Genomic DNA, 17,292 nt, shown 5'->3' with positions numbered 1-17,292 from the left:
TTCAGGGAAGTTTGGGATGGACCTTTACCATCCACCATAAGGCTATTTGTCATGGAATTAGCAGAGCAATAAAGAACTCTATCCAAGCCTACCACTGCCTAAGTGATCTGGGTCATAACACCTAGTTTGTTAAATCCTCTAACGAAAGAGAAGATCCTGAGACATTTAGAGCTTTCCTGGACCATATTTAGACATTAAGATGAAGATGAAAATATCATTGTTCTTTTGGGGCAGATGTTACTTATTGCAACCACTCAAATCTCAAATATTCAAGCTCAAATATTACTAACTGATCTTAGTTAGAAACTTTTTCCAGGTGTGCTGGAAGAAAAATCACCTTGTTCTTTTCCAAATCTGGATTCCCAAAGTTCATAGCGATCAAATTGGAGTTGGCATGTTACTATATACCACACCTCTCCTGTAGTTAATAAGAGTAGGAGGGGAAATTCCGGACCTGCCAAGCTGGTTCAGACTCAACATTTTCCAAACATATTAAATGTGCCAATTTCAAGATGGCATATGAAGGCAAGTTTCAGTGAGGAAAACCTGCTATTCCCTAATCCCAGAAAGAAATTAAATAAATTTAATGGTGTAAATTTAAATCCTGAATATTTAAGAAAAATAAGCAGAAATGTCTCCCCACCTTAACCGATCTAAATTACTGAATTTCTAATAAGATAGCCCTTCATGGCATCTGACCAGAATACATCCAGGTCCGCCTTCTGCCGCACGAATCCCAGCGACCGGTTAGGTCCCACAGAGTCGGTCTTCTCCGGTCCTGTCAACTAAACAATGTCGTCTGGCGGAACCCAGGGGAAAAGCTTCTCTGTGGCGGCCCCGACCCTCTGGAACCAGCTCCCCCCGGAGATCAGAATTGCCCCCACCCTCCTTGCCTTCGTAAGCTCCTTAAAACCCACCTCTGTCGTCAGGCTTGGGGGAACTGAACTACCCTTTTCCTCCTAGGCCTATACAGTTTATGCATGGTATGTTTGTGTGTATGTTTGGTTTTAATAAGGGTTTTTAAATTATTTTAAACATTAGATTTGTTACATGCTGTTTATTACTGTTGTTAGCCACCCCGAGTCTACAGAGAGGGGCGGCATACAAATCTAATAAATAAAATAATATAAATATAAATATATCAGACCCCTTAGCAGCTACCTGAATGAAAGTACAGTAATTCTTTTCAGGTAAGATCATCACACTTTTGTTTAGCAAGGTTTATTGAGATGAAAAGGATGGGGTTTCAAAAATTTCAGCAAGTGAATTATTTCTCAATTACAATCAATGTAACAATGGCAACTCTAGTTTCTTTAATAATAGCAATCTCGTGACCTACTAAGATCTTTTCACTGGTAACAGTGAAACTGGTATCTGGAAGTTTACAAAACAGTTTTAAAACTGTTTACAAAATATATGTTTTAGAAACAGGTACATGCAAAATGTTCAGTGCGTGAGCCATTCCATGCACGACATAGCTGGTTTTGCATGATCTATGGCTGAACAGAAGTATAATGTATATGTTTTGGGTGTTTAAAACTGTATGCAGAATGAAATGGGAGCCCAGAAACTATAGCGTAATTGTTAGCTCTCTTGACTTTGAATCTGCCGATCGGGGTTCAAATCCCAGTGGAACCACCTTTTTAAGGGGCCTGCATAAGTGCACCAGTGTGCCTTCCGTCCCCTGTCCAATTGTCTCTCCTTATCTCATTTATCTTTTCTTCCTTTCAAATATGTTCACCTATACGTTTATATCTTTTCTTCTATTCTTTTCTTTATTTATATTACTACATATCTATTCTCTTCAATGTGTATTATGTATTGGACAAAATAGATAGATAGATAGATAGATAGATGGATAGATGGATAGATAGATAGATAGATAGATAGATAGATAGATAGATGATGATAGATAGATAGATAGATAGATAGATAGATAGATAGATAGATAGATAGATAGATAGATAGATAGATAGATAATATTGCAGATATGGGCTGACATGGACTTGTTTTGGGAATACATGATTGTCAAAAGACAAGACTACTGATGTCAGTAGTCGGAGGGAGACAGGAATTGTGGGAAGGCAAGGCACTGAGAAGATCAGGAGTCAGCAGGCAGATGGGATATGTTGCCCAGAGAAATATTAAAAAAAGGAAGGGAGAGAGAGCATTTAACTATGGGATCTGAGTTTTGCTGAAACTAGAACAAACATTTTTATTTTTTCTGAATTGTAACCAATTTAAAATAAGTTCGCTGAACTTCCAGAACGGACTTTCCTGCTGGCTGGGGAATTCTAGGAGTTGAAATCCATACATCTTAAAGTTGCCACGGTTCATAAACAACGCAGTGGATATTCTCGATATTCAGTCAGCGATATTCTTCCCTGCCTTCAAATCCCATACAAATTTTCAAGGGAAAACTCAACTGCATTCTGCTTGCTTTATATCAGCTGAATATCACCACCCCCAACAACAGCCTCCTGGAGCAGATGGCATAAAAAGAATCCTTTTATCTGCTTGTCACATGAGATACTCATCATTGTAATCCCACTTTGCCCAGCTGAGAAAACAGATCTGGAGGAGAGTATCAATTGAGGTTCAGCTGATAATGAAACACAAGGCACATCAAAGCAATGAGAAAGAGTCATTGGTTCATGAGTAATCTATCTATTTCTAGAGATTCCCAGCAGCTGACTGGAAATTGATCAAGAAATACAGTCAGACTATGTTTGCATGCACAGAGCATACTTAAATGCACTAATCTTGGAGCATAGATAATATTTCCCATTATAGTATAGGATATTTTCTTTTGAAGAATCACTGAGTCAGAGAACTTTTGGGGATTAGGTTTGTAGCAGACAACTGCCAAACATAACAACTAAAACCTTACAATTACCCCAGTTTGAAACAATGTGGCATGAACACTGAATGATGAGGTTGCCACTCCTTTAATGATTGGGGGTGGGGGGATTGAGGAAGGAAATCAGCAAATACTGTACAGATTGTACCAGATTAGTAACTGAATCCCACAAGATAATCAAACATCAAATCTATATTAATGCAATGTTCATTTTCTCATTTTGTTGCTACTGACATCAAAGGTTCCAAATATCTCACCAAGCTGCAATTTCTACAGTCTTAGCTACAGTAACAACAATATATTGTAAATTATATTACTAATAATGGCCTGTTGAGATAGTAATTTGCAGAAACCAAAATATACTAATTACAATTAATCTATCTGATAATCTTATAATTCCATTATAAACTACCATCATTAGAAAATAGATCTTTGGGAAATAAAGAAGGAATCATCACTCCGAACTTAAAACACCAATCAATCACATTATTCACATACTAGTCAATCAGACAGATATATTTAATAGCCTACCAGTAACTAGATAACTTCTATCTAGGGGGTCACTAAAATTGCATAACCTTATTCTGATATATGGTTGTTCTCATAAATATGGGGATAACTTCAAAATGATGCTCGCGTAAATGCTGTAAGCATTTATATAAAGTCTACAGGACAAATTTTAACCTACTAAATATATAGTAATGCACTTAGACTTATGCATCACTTCATGGTGCTTTATAGTCTTCTCTGAGCAATTTCCAGAGTCACCATATTGCCCCCAACAATCTGGGTCCTCATTTTACCAACCTCGGAAGGATAGGAGGCTGAGTCAACCTTGAGCCAGTCCGAATCGACTCTCCCAACTCTTAGACCTCCCATCTTGGAACTCTCCATCTTATGCAATTTTATAATGTTGTTTTACATTTTTAACCTTAAATTATTGAGTTTGTAATATTTTATTGTATTGATTAAAATGTACACCATACAGATCCCCTTTGTGAGTGAGATGGGTATTTAAAAAGAGAAAGGAGAGAAAGAAGAAAGAGGAAGCGAGAGGGAGAGTGAAAGAGAGTGAGAGAGCAAAGTCCTTAGAATATACTTCCAACAGCAGGCTGAAAATATACTGACCTACAGTAATTACCGGTATATGCCAACCAAATGCCAAATTTAAACAGCATTGCAATAGCGGCCAAAAACAGCATTCACAGCGACCAATAAAATAAACGCACATAAAATATGCTACAGAAATATATATATGTATATACAGTGGTCCCTCGATTTTCGCGGGTGCGAACTTCGCGAAACGGCTATACCACGGTTTTCAAAAATATGAATTAAAAAATACTTTGCGTGTTTTTTCCCTATACTGTACCACAGTTTTTCCCGCCCGATGACATCATACATCATCGCCAAACTTTCGTCCACCTTTAATAAATATTTTTTTTAATAAACTTTAATAAATAAACATGGTGAGTAATAATCTAAATGGTTGCTAAGGGAATGAGAAATTGCAGTTTAGGGCTTTAAAGTGTTAAGGGAAGGCTTGTGATACTGTTCATAGCCAAAAATAGTGTATTTACTTCCGTATCTCTACTTCGCGGAAATTCGACTTTCGCGGGCGGTCTCGGAACGCATCTCCCACGAAAATCGAGGGAACACTGTATATAAAATCGACACTACCTGCAATACACCATCCTTACCAAAAAGGCTCGAACCTAGCAGGGGTTTTTAGCCCATGCCATAATAGGCCTTAAAGGTCATTATGGGTCAAAGTCATTATCTTGAAGTGGGGCCCAAAATGCACTAGGACTCAATGAAGATGGTTAAGCGCTGCCATAACTTCACTCCTAACTCCTAATCTCAATTAAGAGTCTCACAGTCATGAGCTGAATTTAGTGAAATTTAGTTTCTACTTGCATCTAGATCTTTGCCAAAGACCAATTGCCCCATGGAGAGGTCCTAGGGGACAGTTCTAACAATCCCATTATACAAAATCAAAGGAATCACTACCAAGTGGTAGAAATACTATAGATCCGGGGTGGGCAATTATGGCAACATTACAACCCAGGATTCCTGAACTAGCCATAAAGCCATACTGGTTTAGGAATTTTGGGAGCTGAAGTGCAGAGGTTGTAAAGTTCCTACAGTTGTCCACCTCTGCCATAGACAGAAAAGACTTCCATGTAGGCTAAACCCAGAGTGTAACATAATCTAGGCTAGGGCAATGTTGCATAATATCCAACTGTATGCTTTGGAAAGCTCAACCAGTGAATCTCACCAGACTGGACTACCAAGTGATCCTCCATTCCACTCACCTTCCAGCAAGCAGTATTTATGATATGCTGCCTACCATTAGGCAGCATAAATGGTAGGAAATTGTAATTAGATATCAGTATTAAACACCACTAATATCCTAATTTACCATGAATGCCCAGTCTCATTTAAAACTATCCAAACCAGCCACCATTACCATAACTGTGACAGTGAAATTTCACAGTTTAACGGTGACCTATGTGACAAAATTTTCCATTCTACCAGTTGCAAACCTTCCCTCATTTAGTTTCACTGATATTTATTTTACTGAAATGCCAATATAAAATGAGTCCTTTCCTGTCCTATTATTTCATAATTTCCTCTGTTATTTTAGTAAGTTCTCTACTTATAGCTTCATTTTTGGACTTCTGGAATACGTACATCTGTTTAATTTCCTATAAGAGTGATGACAAACCTATGGCACGGGCGCCACAGGTGGCACATGGAGCCATATCTGTTGGCACGTGAACCGTTGGTCTAGTTCAGCTCCAATATGTATGTACATGCCGGCCAGCTGATTTTCGGCTAACCTGAAGGGTCTGAGAGGGCATTTTTGGCTTCTGGAGAGTCTCTAAGAGAATGGGAGAGGGCATTTTTGCCCCTGGAGCCTGGGGAGGGTGAAAAACAGGCCTCTGGGTGGATGGGGGAGGCCATTTTTGCCCTCCCAGGCATTGAATTATGGATATATGCGCATTCACGACAGCACACACACAGGCGCATTTGGCACCCAAGGGAAAAAAAGGTTCGCCATCATTGTCCCATAACAATGTTTTCAACCATAGCATCTCTAAGATAACTGGACTTCAATGTCCAGAATTCCTCAGCCACCGCTCCCCAAAATTCTGGGAACTGAAGTCCAGACATTTTAAGAGTGACGAGGTTGATGGGCTAATTCAAGACTACTGGGGTTTTTCTAGTAGACTCTCATTCAAATTCTTCTCAGGTTTTTTTTTTTAATTTAGATCAGCCAGGCTCAGCTTGATGCAGTGATATCTCTAGCTAGAATTAATGATGGCTTAAAAAACAAAGCTGAGAGGAAACTTATGGAAAGAGATATATACCTTGACACTTTCAAGACGAAACACTCCCCCTCATACTAAGGTCATGAGACAGCCATGTCTGCAGGTGCAAAAGAAGAAACCACAAAGTAATTCTGCCCACCTATTCTCTGCTTCGCCCACTTAAATGACACTGCAGCCTCCATAACAGGATTACTACACCCACTGTCAGCAGCACTACACATAATACAAAATACGAGACAGCTACAGGGGGATTTTTCTCCTTAGTGTTAGAAAACTGAGTGGGGGTAGATGGGTAGAGTGACGGCAAATAAAAGATCCACGCGGTATATATTTTGAGATAAGATTACAGAAGCTATTAAAAGGCATTGAGCGAATTGCAATAGATCAGCCAGTATTTCTGACACTTTGCCATTTAATATAGGTGATCCTCACTTAATGGCCGTTGTTAGGATCACCAACTCTGTCACTAAGTGAGGTTAAATTGGGTTTTTTTTAGATTATTTTAATATTAGATTTGTTTACATTGTCTTTTTTATTGTTGTTAGCCGCCCCGAGTCTTCGGAGAGGGGCGGCATACAAATCTAATAAATAAATAAAATAAGTAAGTAAGCAAGCAAGCAAGCAAGCAAGCAAGCAAGCAAGCAAGCAAGCAAGCAAACAAACAAACAAACAAACAAACAAATAAATCATATGACGGACACAGACTTACAACTACACTCCTGCTGCGGTCATTAAGCAAATCACCTATGGTCATTATGGAAAACATATAACTACAACTTGCAATTTCACTGATGGCTTCTCTATTATTGTCTGCCCAATAGGAAAAAAGACAACTAAAAATGAAAAACAATTGAAATTGGTTTTTTTAATGTTAAGCCTGCCCCTCAACATGGAGAAGGGGTATGTTGAAAGTCTCGTCAGGCAGAACCTAGGAAAGAGCCTTTTTTTGGCCACATGATTGTGCAACATCATCCCAGATTGACCTTAGTTTTTAGGAAGAACCTGAAGGCATTACTTGGTCAATGGGTTTGGGGATACGAAAGAGTCGAGGCAGTGGTTGTTTTGATGAATGGGATTACCTTGGCTATGAGTCTTATATTTTTTTAGGATGGTTGACATAATTGTTTATTAAACTTGTTTGCCACCTCTCTACTGTGAGGTGACTCTGGACAGTTTGTAACATTAAAATAAAGCACTCTGTGTCTGTGTGTAAAATCACAATAAAATACAATTATAACCAAAAGATGGGCAGGAAGAGAGTAGAATGTACCAGGAGCAAGGTACATTCAACCACCTCCACCCAGCATGATTGTTCCCCATTGGGGCCTCCAACCAACTGGGAGAGCCAGATCTTCTATCTCTTGTGGAGGGTCAGAAGGTTTTTACATACATACATACATACATACATACATACATACATACATACATACATACATACATACATTACCTCAGGGACCGCCTTCTGCTGCACGAATCCCAGCGACCAGTTAGGTCCCACAGAGTGGGTCTTCTCTGAGTCCCGTCAACCAAACAATGTCACTTGGCGGGACCCAGGGGAAGAGCCTTCTCTGTGGCGGCCCCAGCCCTCTGGAACCAACTCCCCCCAGAGATTAGAATTGCCCCCACCCTCCTTGCCTTTCGTAAGCTGCTTAAAACCCATCTCTGCCACTAGGCATGGGGGAATTGAGATACACTTTCCCCCTAGGCCTTTACAATTTTATGCATGGTATGTCTGTATGTATGATTGGTTTTTATATAATGGGTTTTTAACTGTTTTTAGTATTGGATTATTGTCATATGTTTTATTACTGTTGTTAGCCGCCCCGAGTCTGCGGAGAAGGGCGGCATACAAATCCAGTAAATAAATAAATAAATGCATACATACATACATATTCATTTTTCTTGCTATATTGTTCTGTTTTCCCAATGAACAATAAAGTATTATAGCACACACTACCATAACGGAACTGTCTTCTGCCTCATGTATTCCAGCGATCGGTCAGGTCCCACAGAGTCAGCCTTCTCCAGGTCCCGTTAGTCAGGCAATGCCATCTGAGGGGGCCTAGGGGAAGAGGCTTCTCTGTGGTGGCTCCGGCTCTTTGGAATCAACTCTCTCCAGAGATTCATACCGCCCCCACACTCCTGGCCTTCCGCAAGGTTGAAGACTCATCTTTGTCAGCAGGCCTGGGGCCGTTGAGTGCTAATATCTAGCTCCAGCCGATATCATGAATGTGTAATTCAATAAAATACATATGCAAAAAACCTCCCACTCTTACTTCTGGGAACCAAGGACATTCTTAAATCTGGTCAGACAGAGGAGGAGTGATATTACCAGGCAACGGCAAGGCACTGTGATTGGACCATGTGACTGACTGACTGGGGAAGGGGAAAAACTTTTACTTTTAATTTAGTGAAAACTGCAAAACTCTTTGCGGAACCTGCTTTATCCTGGGAGTATTACTTGGAACCATGACCAACAGTACATCTCAGGGAGGCGTGATTAGATCAGAATTCCATATCCTGAATGACTCGCTGAATATGAATATGATGTCTGGGACCATCTCCTTTTTGTAAAGAGAAAACTGACACGGCACAATTTTAAAGCCATCTCTCTTCTTGTCTCCAGAGCACCTCTCATTCTCCAACCTTCTTATAAAAGTTTATAATAAACAGTCTGTGTACCCTGTCTTCTAGGAAGGGAGTTAATGGTTACCTTCCAACTATTGCTACACTATCGCGCAGAATGCTCATGAATACATACGCACACTCCTACAGAATATGTGAGAATTAGGTGGTCCTTGACTTACAGTAGTTCATTTAGTGACCGTTCGAAGTTAAAAGGGCATTGAAAAAGTGACTTGTGACCATTTTTCATGCTTACAACCATTGCAACAACCCCTTGATCACGTGATCAGAATTCGGACACTTGGCAGCAGACTCATATTCATGACGCTTGGGGTGTCCCAAGATCACGTGATTGCCTTTTGTGACCTTCTAACAAGCAAAGTCAATGGGGAAGCCACATTCATTTAATCACCACGTTGCTTAACAGCCACAGTCATTCGCTTAATAACTGTGGCAAAAAAGGTCATAAAATAGGGCAACACTCACTTAACAACTGTCTTGCTCAGCAACAAAAAATTGGGCACAATTGTGGTCATAAGTCAATGACTATATACATACACAGATACACAAGTAAGGGCAAAAATCTAAATTATTTGATTTCATCCTGACTTTTCTACTTACACTTTGGGTAGAAGTACTCAAGCAGAAGTAGTCCTGGAACTCTATGAAAGTCTAACCACTTCCGGTACAGGTGAGCAATAGAGGAGTTCACCCAAAGGTGAACTGATAACTTGGCTCATATAATACTAAACCATAGTTTAACCACAGGCTACTAAATAAACCATAGTGGCTAGGCTCGCCAACAACAAAATCAAACAAACTAATCTACAGACAGATTATATGGATTCTTGGAGATTCTATTAAGACAATGGTGTGATTCCATCAGGCATTCTTAAAAAAAAGCTCTGTGCACAACCAAGCATCACTCCAACAATAACATCACGTTTAGCACCGATGTGTGCAGGAGAAATACTTTCCACCATGTCCCTTGGCTTCCATGTGAGCCAAGAATTTCATAAGGCAGGTTCAAGTTCATGTAGAAGCCAATACATACTATCCTCAACTTATGAGTAGTTGTTTAGCAATTGTTCAAGGTACAACCTACCTGAAAAAGAGGACTTAACGACCCAGGTTTTAAGTTCTGATGGTCATTCCTGCCACACCCATCCCACCACTATGGTCATGTAACCACACTTTGAGTATTCAGCAACACAACCATAATCAAGGCCATCTGTAGCGTCCCACAGTCCTTGGACTGTTTTTACTACGGTTTTGCCAAAACCCAACACTTGCTTACATTTTTTTGCAAAATCACATCAATAGCAAATAATAGGCTCGCACTTGTAATTGCCATATTCGCACTTAAGATGACTGCAAAAAAAAAATCATAAAACCGGGTTGGTCACATGACCAACTTGTTTTATGACCGTCACAACATACATCTGTAACGGGCAGTCTCCATTATGGTCATATGTAGAGGACTGCTTATATGTACTGCAATGTTATTTTGCATATGGAGTAACAGAAACCAAACTGGGGCTATGCCAGATAACAATACTTTCTCACAACTCTACCTTTATGACTTGATCTCCATACTCAGTGCACAGGCCACTGGTGATTATTTCAGTTGATGTTTTTTACATAGCCTATCACCTTAATGGCTGTATCACAACTCTATTGCTGAACATAAATGTGCCAATTGTATCATGCCAATAGCAAAGCAGGAATAGAATTTTAAAAACCCTATAAAGGGCAGTCTCGCCTTTCCTTGAAAATCAGGTTGTGTGTGTTTTTAATTCAACAATGATATAATAATATGGTTCTATGAAAACAAAAATAAAAATATTTACAGTAGATGGAGTTTTAGAACACCAGTACCAAGTAATTGCCAAAAAAAAGATTCTTATTTTCATTTAACAGAATGTAGCCTGGAACACAAGGATAGCTCCAACAGAAAGTTACTCAGAAGTGAAACTTTCCAAGATTAGTGCTTTGCAGTTTCACAACTCTGTTACTTGACTAGTAACCATTAGTTGGTTATGCTAAACCTTGGTTTTCAAATCAAGTAGTTCAATTCACACAACACTCTAAACCTCAAGAATCGATACAAGTAGTCAACTTACGATCACAATTGAAATCAAATTTTCGGGTGCTAAACAAGATAGCTATTAAGTGAGTTTTGCCTCATTTTACGACCTTGTTTGCCACATTTGTTAAACTGAATCACTGCAGTTGTTAAGTTAGTAACATAGTTTTAAGTGAATCTGGCTTTTCCCATTGACTTTGCTCGTCAGAAAGTCCCAAAACGTGATTGCATGATCCAGTGGCACTGCCATTGTCATAAATACTTGATCATGTGACCATGGATGGGGATGCTGCATTGGTCACAAGTGTGAAAAATGGTCCTAAGTCACCTTTTTTACAAAGTGCCATTGTAACTTTGAATGGTCACTAAATGAACTGTTGTAAATCGAGGACTACATATATTATATCTTAGGAAAATGTATGTTTATGCTTATTCTCCTTGATTCTGAGAAATGGAGAATGAGAAATTGAACTGACAAAATAAAATAACTTAACTGAAAAGTAATTGGGAATTTGTTATAGCAGATGATGGAAACTAATTCTGCACCATTCTTCTGCACCACCACAACCATACAAGTTCACCACCAAAACCAAAAAATCTAATCCTATTTAAGCCTAAATAGGATTGGAAAGGAGATCACAGGAAATTCCAGGAATATGGGCTAGATTGAAACGAAGAAGCAACCCCTCTCATAATACTCTATTAGCAAATCACTACCATATTGTTACCAAGGATATTTGAAGATGTACTTGCTTACATTGTTTTCTAATTTCTCAGTCTAAGGCTAGATCCATACCACTTCTTCAATCTGAAGGAGATTTTATTTTTACTAATGAGATTTAGCTTTAATTCCCTGCTCACTAGTAGCTATTCACCAACTGTGACCATTAACCAACAATGAACTTGAACCACTATTTATATAATGAACACAATCAATTGGATTAACCCATTCTACTACGCCAGTGGTTCTCAACCTGGGATCTCTTTGTGGGGCTCGAACGACCGTTTCACAGGGGTCACATAAGACCATGGGAAAAGACAATTTTTACATAGGGTTGGGAACTAAAGCTTCTATTCTGGCACCTTAGAACATATTTTTACAATCCGATCAATCAGGCGTTTACAGTGGGGGTGTTGCTCTGACCTTCCTGCCAATCGGCTTAAAGCTCTGTTGGGAAAACTGGTGTTAGACTTATGGTTGGGGGTCACCACAACATGAGGAAATATATTAAGGGGTCGCGGCATTAGAAAGGTTGAGAACCACTGTACTAAGCAGACGAGCCACAAGCCAGCCAAACATATTTTAGAATTAAGTACATGTATTTAACTCAGTCTGGGAAAGAGAAAATAAAATATTCCCCACATATCCAAACTCTAATCTATGGAAGACAGTCAGAATAAAAATACTGTGAGCACTTAAAAAAAAAGAGAGATTATAATCCTGTGCCTATTTATCTGGGAACCTACATACAGTATTTTAACTTTGAACAAACATGTATATATGAAAAGAATTGGGCCCCAGATGTCAGACAAATCAGTTGCTCCCAAACAAGAACAGTGCTTAGCACATGAGTCAGTAATTGAATTCATTTACATGACACCATATTCTGATGTGATCTTTCCACTCATGCACCTCAAAAGAGTTGCCACATACTGAAGATCTGACCTTTTAACAGCAAAGAGAAATATCACAGCAGAATTTTGTTTGTGTACTTGGACAAGGACATTTTTAAAAAGACTCTACATTCAACATCAAAGGGAACATCCCCCCCCCACTTTTTATTTTCCTGATAACCCTCCAAAACTCAATACAGCTACAAGATCACCATTTATTACCTGCACTACAAAGTGAGGTTAATAAGTGTCATTCCCCAGAGAGTGGTCCAAATGAGAGGATTCAGGCCTGCCTCTGCCTGCATCCCTTACAGTGATGCTCTTGTTTATCCCATGCTGGGCTGATCTTGTCTCCCCTTTATTCCCAAATCCTAAAGTATCCGGAAATTGAGATATGCCCTATATATGTATGTGTATGTGTGTATATGTGTGTGTGTGTGTGTGTACATGCAAATGTATATGTATATATTGTATGTGTGTGTATATATACATATACATACATACACACAATATATGTATGTAAGACATACATACATACATACATACATACATACATACATACATACATACATACATACATACATACACACACGTGCAGGGCATCTTGGGACACCCGGGATTCCATTCTTCCCACCCTCCATTTAAAAGAGAAACAATGAGCTCGAGTCCCTGCAGGGAGAGGGGAGGAGGGGAGCTAGTCCTACCTGCTAAAAACTGTACGGATCGCGGTCCAAACAGCTCCGGAACCTCCAAAGCTTTGCATCACGGGCATCGCTTGTACTTCCTCTCCTCTGCCCAGAAGGAGATCCGCCTATTGACTCAGATCCGCCTATTTTGGAATTTCCCAAGCGTGATTGACAAGCCGCTCAGCTAATCAGCAAACCTTTTCCCCACCCCACCCCGTCGCCGGCGGAGGCCCAAAAGAGGGGAACTGAAGCGGGGAAGCCCAGATGGGCTGGGAAAGGGCTTAGGGCGCCGGGCTGTGCTCCGGTTCCGCGTGTCAACAATGTGCCCTTCTGACGTTATATCCCGAGTCCGCCCTTCAAGGCTAAGCTTGGGGAAGTTGCTTAGCCGCAACGGTCTTCTGCATAAACAAGAAACATAGTTGCTGAGGTGCCGTTGTTCGCTGATTTTTCCCCTTGGAGGTTTTGAAGTGTGCTCGGTATTTTTTGCATTGCAGCCTGTTTCTCCCCGCTCCGTGCCCTTCCCGGAAAAAAAAAGCACCGCGTTCGTTTTGCAAATCGTTTGGCATCGATTTTGATCAGAATTAAATCTAGTTAGGGAGGCAGCAAGCTGAAGAGCCCTTACAAAATAGCAAAGGCAGATGATTTCCTCCTCTTGCAAGAATGAATGTGCAAAATTCTAAGGGGCGGGTATAAGTGTACCAACCTATCTTCTGTCCCCTGTCCTAATGTTTCTCTCTTACTAGTATCATGTATATAAACATTGTTATATTTTTGTATGCTACCAATTCTTACTTGACAAAACAAACATTAAATAAATAAAATAAATGTATTTTTTTTTCTTTTACAAAAAGGGGTGGGGGCCGGGGGGGGGGTTTGTGTGAAAACTCCAGTTGGTTAAATATGGGCTAAGATGTTTTTTTTTTTTAAAGGTAGGCTTCCAGGGTCTGCTGGTTAAGGTGTCATGAACTAGTTTGGTGTTTCAGAACAACCTTGCTCCTCAATTATAGTGGTACCTCTACTTAAGAACTTAATTCGTTCGGTGACCAGGTTCTTAAGTAGAAAAGTTTGTAAGTAGAAGCAATTTTTCCCATAGGAATCAATATAAAAGCAAATAATGTGTGCAAACCCATTAGGAAAGAAATAAAAGCTCGGAATTTGGGTGGGAGGAGGAGGAGGAAGAAGAGGAGGAGGACAGTTGCTGCAGAAGGAAGGTGAGGTGAGGGGAATCAAAAAAATCCAAAACTTTAAGGCTTCAAAAAAAAAAGAGGGACTCTGAGGAGGAGCACCCTCCCATACACTGCAAGGCTCCTCTTGCAGCCCAGAAATGCCTGGGATGGCTGGGATTAAATGGGGAATGGCAGGAAACTGGCCGGGCCTTTGTGCCACTCTCCAATTTCCTGGGAAATTTTTCTAGGCTCCAGTTCTTAAGTAGAAAATGGTTCTTAAGAAGAGGCAAAAAAATCTTGAACACCCAGTTCTTATCTAGAAAAGTTCTTAAGTACAGGTGGTTCTTGGGTAGAGGTACCACTTTATATTCAGGGATTTGATAATGGGGAGGGAGGGTCATGCATTTTTAAAAATTATCTACATAGATGCTGACTGCAGGAAAAAGTGGGAGAATATGATGCTGCATAGGGAATAGCCTTCTGTACTATTCTTTTTAAAGCCAATGTTCATGTTAGGATGGTACCAAAATCTTCATCTGTCAAAATTATCTGTCATTATCTGACTTACTATTATGTGGTTCTTGTTCAGGAGTGTTCCCAACAGCTTCTGGTCACCTAAGGCAGTGTTTCCCAACCTTGGCAACTTGAAGATATTTGGACTTCAACTCCCAGTATTCCCTAGCCATTGAATGCTGGCTGGTGAATTCTGGGAGTTGAAGTCCAGATATCTCCAAGTTGCCAAGGTTGGGAAACACTGACCTAAGGTACCCATGGTTTCTAAAATATAATTACAGGAGGGATTGTTTCCAGATACTGTATGTGCTAGTGCTAATTGTTAAAAAGCATTTTGCAGTAATTTCACTTGGCCCTTGCTAACAGATATTTCCCTGCAAAGAAAAAAGTGAGAATCAATAAAAGGATTTCTGAGAACACCAAATGGAAGTTAGTTGTGGAAAGGCTCTCCTAGCCACAACTTCACCTACACATCAAGGAAGAACCCCAAGTTACAAACTGGGTTTGCCTGGGGCAGTGCAACCCAATCCAGGATTAAAGTTAGGTTACTTTGGCTATAACAAAAAGATGCTAAGCAGAATAGGTGAAAAAGGAAGCCACTGCTGGGAAACGTTTGAAGGAAAAGATAATTCTGGATTCCAGTGTAGAATCTGAATTTGGAATGTTTTGTCTGTTGAAAAAATAAAAATTTCCAATGTCACAATGAGTTCCTGGGAAAAAGAAAAGTAGGACTGGCAAATCAGTTACAAACATCCAGGTGGCAGCAAAGATCAAGAGTTTTTGTATATATGTCTTGGTTGCCACCTAGTGGTCACTCAGAGCTTTGTAGCTCAAAAGGAAATGCTGGCTTAGTGCCTATGAAACAGTCACTCACTCTCAGTTTTATTCATTTCACAGGCTTCTTGTAGGAAAATAGGAGGAAGAAGGAGCATTAAATATCTTCGCCACCTTAAGTTATTTATAAAAACAATAAAAATTGATTTTTTTTTAAAAAAATCCAGTTGATATGGATGGGGAGGTGAAGGAATGAAAAGATAGGTAACAGTTACTGCAGATATTGTTAAAAGCATGGTTGCCTGTAACTAGACATGTTAATAGCAATTTTTTTTCTTATGAAGTTGAACATCTTTAATAGCAGGGTTATTTATTTTATTCTAATTCAACTTCTAGTTTGAAATCCATGTACTTATGAGTAAATTTCACTAAACTTGGTTTTATTTTTTATTAATGTTTGTTCATGCAAATATGCAGATGGCGCTGCAAATCATTTGTGAAACTGCTAAGTTTGTAAGCATTTTGTTATTCTAACCTTCCCTGCAGAACTTTAAACGATTTCCCATGAGAGGAGGCTAGTGAAAATTGTATTAATAATTATGAACTCCTAGTCCCATGGCCATTATAGTAGGAGGTAAATTCTATATGCATGTTATTCTAAAAGAGTCCTCAATACCCTTATGTGTTCTGCCAGCATTTTGTATTTCTCCACTTATGTGGACCACAGAATCATCACTACAATTTTTTAAAGCCATGACATAACCAGGTTGATGACACATTACTTTTTTGGGTGACATCATGCATATATATGGCTATGCCTGTTGGAATTAGTTAGGGATTAGTTAGGAATTTAAAAATGAATTAAAACGATCATAAGATCACAAAATCTAATGTAAGTTTAGAGTTCCGTTTTGCAGTTTTGCAAAAATATACAGTAGCTGAGAACACCAAATCTTGACAGAATGGTTGTGGCTATTAAAATGGTTTGTTTTATTTCATGTGAGCTCACATTAAGGACAATCAATCTATATTTTTGTGCATTTATCATGTACTTGCATGGCACTCTGGTATATCTAGAATTCTTGGGATTCCTCTCTCGAATTTTAGCAAGTGGGAAACTTTATACCAGAGACATAACATGGGAATGTTGTAAAACAGGGATGAGAATTTCATAATCTATCCGGAGAGTCACAATAGTAGGAAATGGGACTGACGTTATTTGCAGGTGGAGCCAGGTGGCTGTTTACTTTTTGAGACCCACCCCTCTAATTTTTCTTCCGTCCCTGTTCAGCAGGCTGGTCAGGGCTTTAGAAATTAGGCTAAGGGTTCAAGGTTATACATCTCTGTATCATCAGAGGCTTCCATGAACCAATGACAGGTGTGCTCACTGGCTTGGTTTATTGTGAAAACATTTTGGTTTGCAAACAGCTGCATAGTTTCATAAGATCTGACCTGAATTTGCCTTCAATATAAGTGTGTGTGTGTGTGTGTGTGTGTGAGTGTGTGATTTCACGCAAGAAATCTCAAACAATATAAAGTTGGGGGGGAAAACTGATGATTACTAATATAAGAATCTCAATCAAGTTTATTTGCCATTTTAATGGTATCTTGAAGTGTCAATAGAGAAAAAATT

General features: G+C 39.4%; 1 protein-coding gene across 4 annotated transcripts in view; it reads right to left on the bottom strand.

Moving 5' to 3' along the window:
- The window catches only part of TNIP1 (TNFAIP3 interacting protein 1), a 99,071-nt gene extending 85,650 nt beyond the window's left edge, over positions 1-13,421 (bottom strand). Inside the window, exon 1 of one of the 4 annotated variants that reach the window (XM_070739047.1) lies at positions 13,225-13,421. The gene's annotated coding sequence lies outside the window, so the exon portion shown is untranslated. The remainder of the gene's footprint in view (positions 1-13,224) is intronic. The other 3 variants (XM_070739051.1, XM_070739053.1, XM_070739050.1) reach the window with 3 other exon arrangements.
- Positions 13,422-17,292: the final 3,871 nt, after the last annotated feature.

The sequence above is a fragment of the Erythrolamprus reginae genome, chromosome 2, assembly GCF_031021105.1.
Source record: "Erythrolamprus reginae isolate rEryReg1 chromosome 2, rEryReg1.hap1, whole genome shotgun sequence".
Lineage (NCBI taxonomy): Eukaryota > Metazoa > Chordata > Lepidosauria > Squamata > Dipsadidae > Erythrolamprus > Erythrolamprus reginae.
Note: the sequence above shows the minus strand (reverse complement) of the source record. Positions and strands in the feature narration are given on the sequence as shown.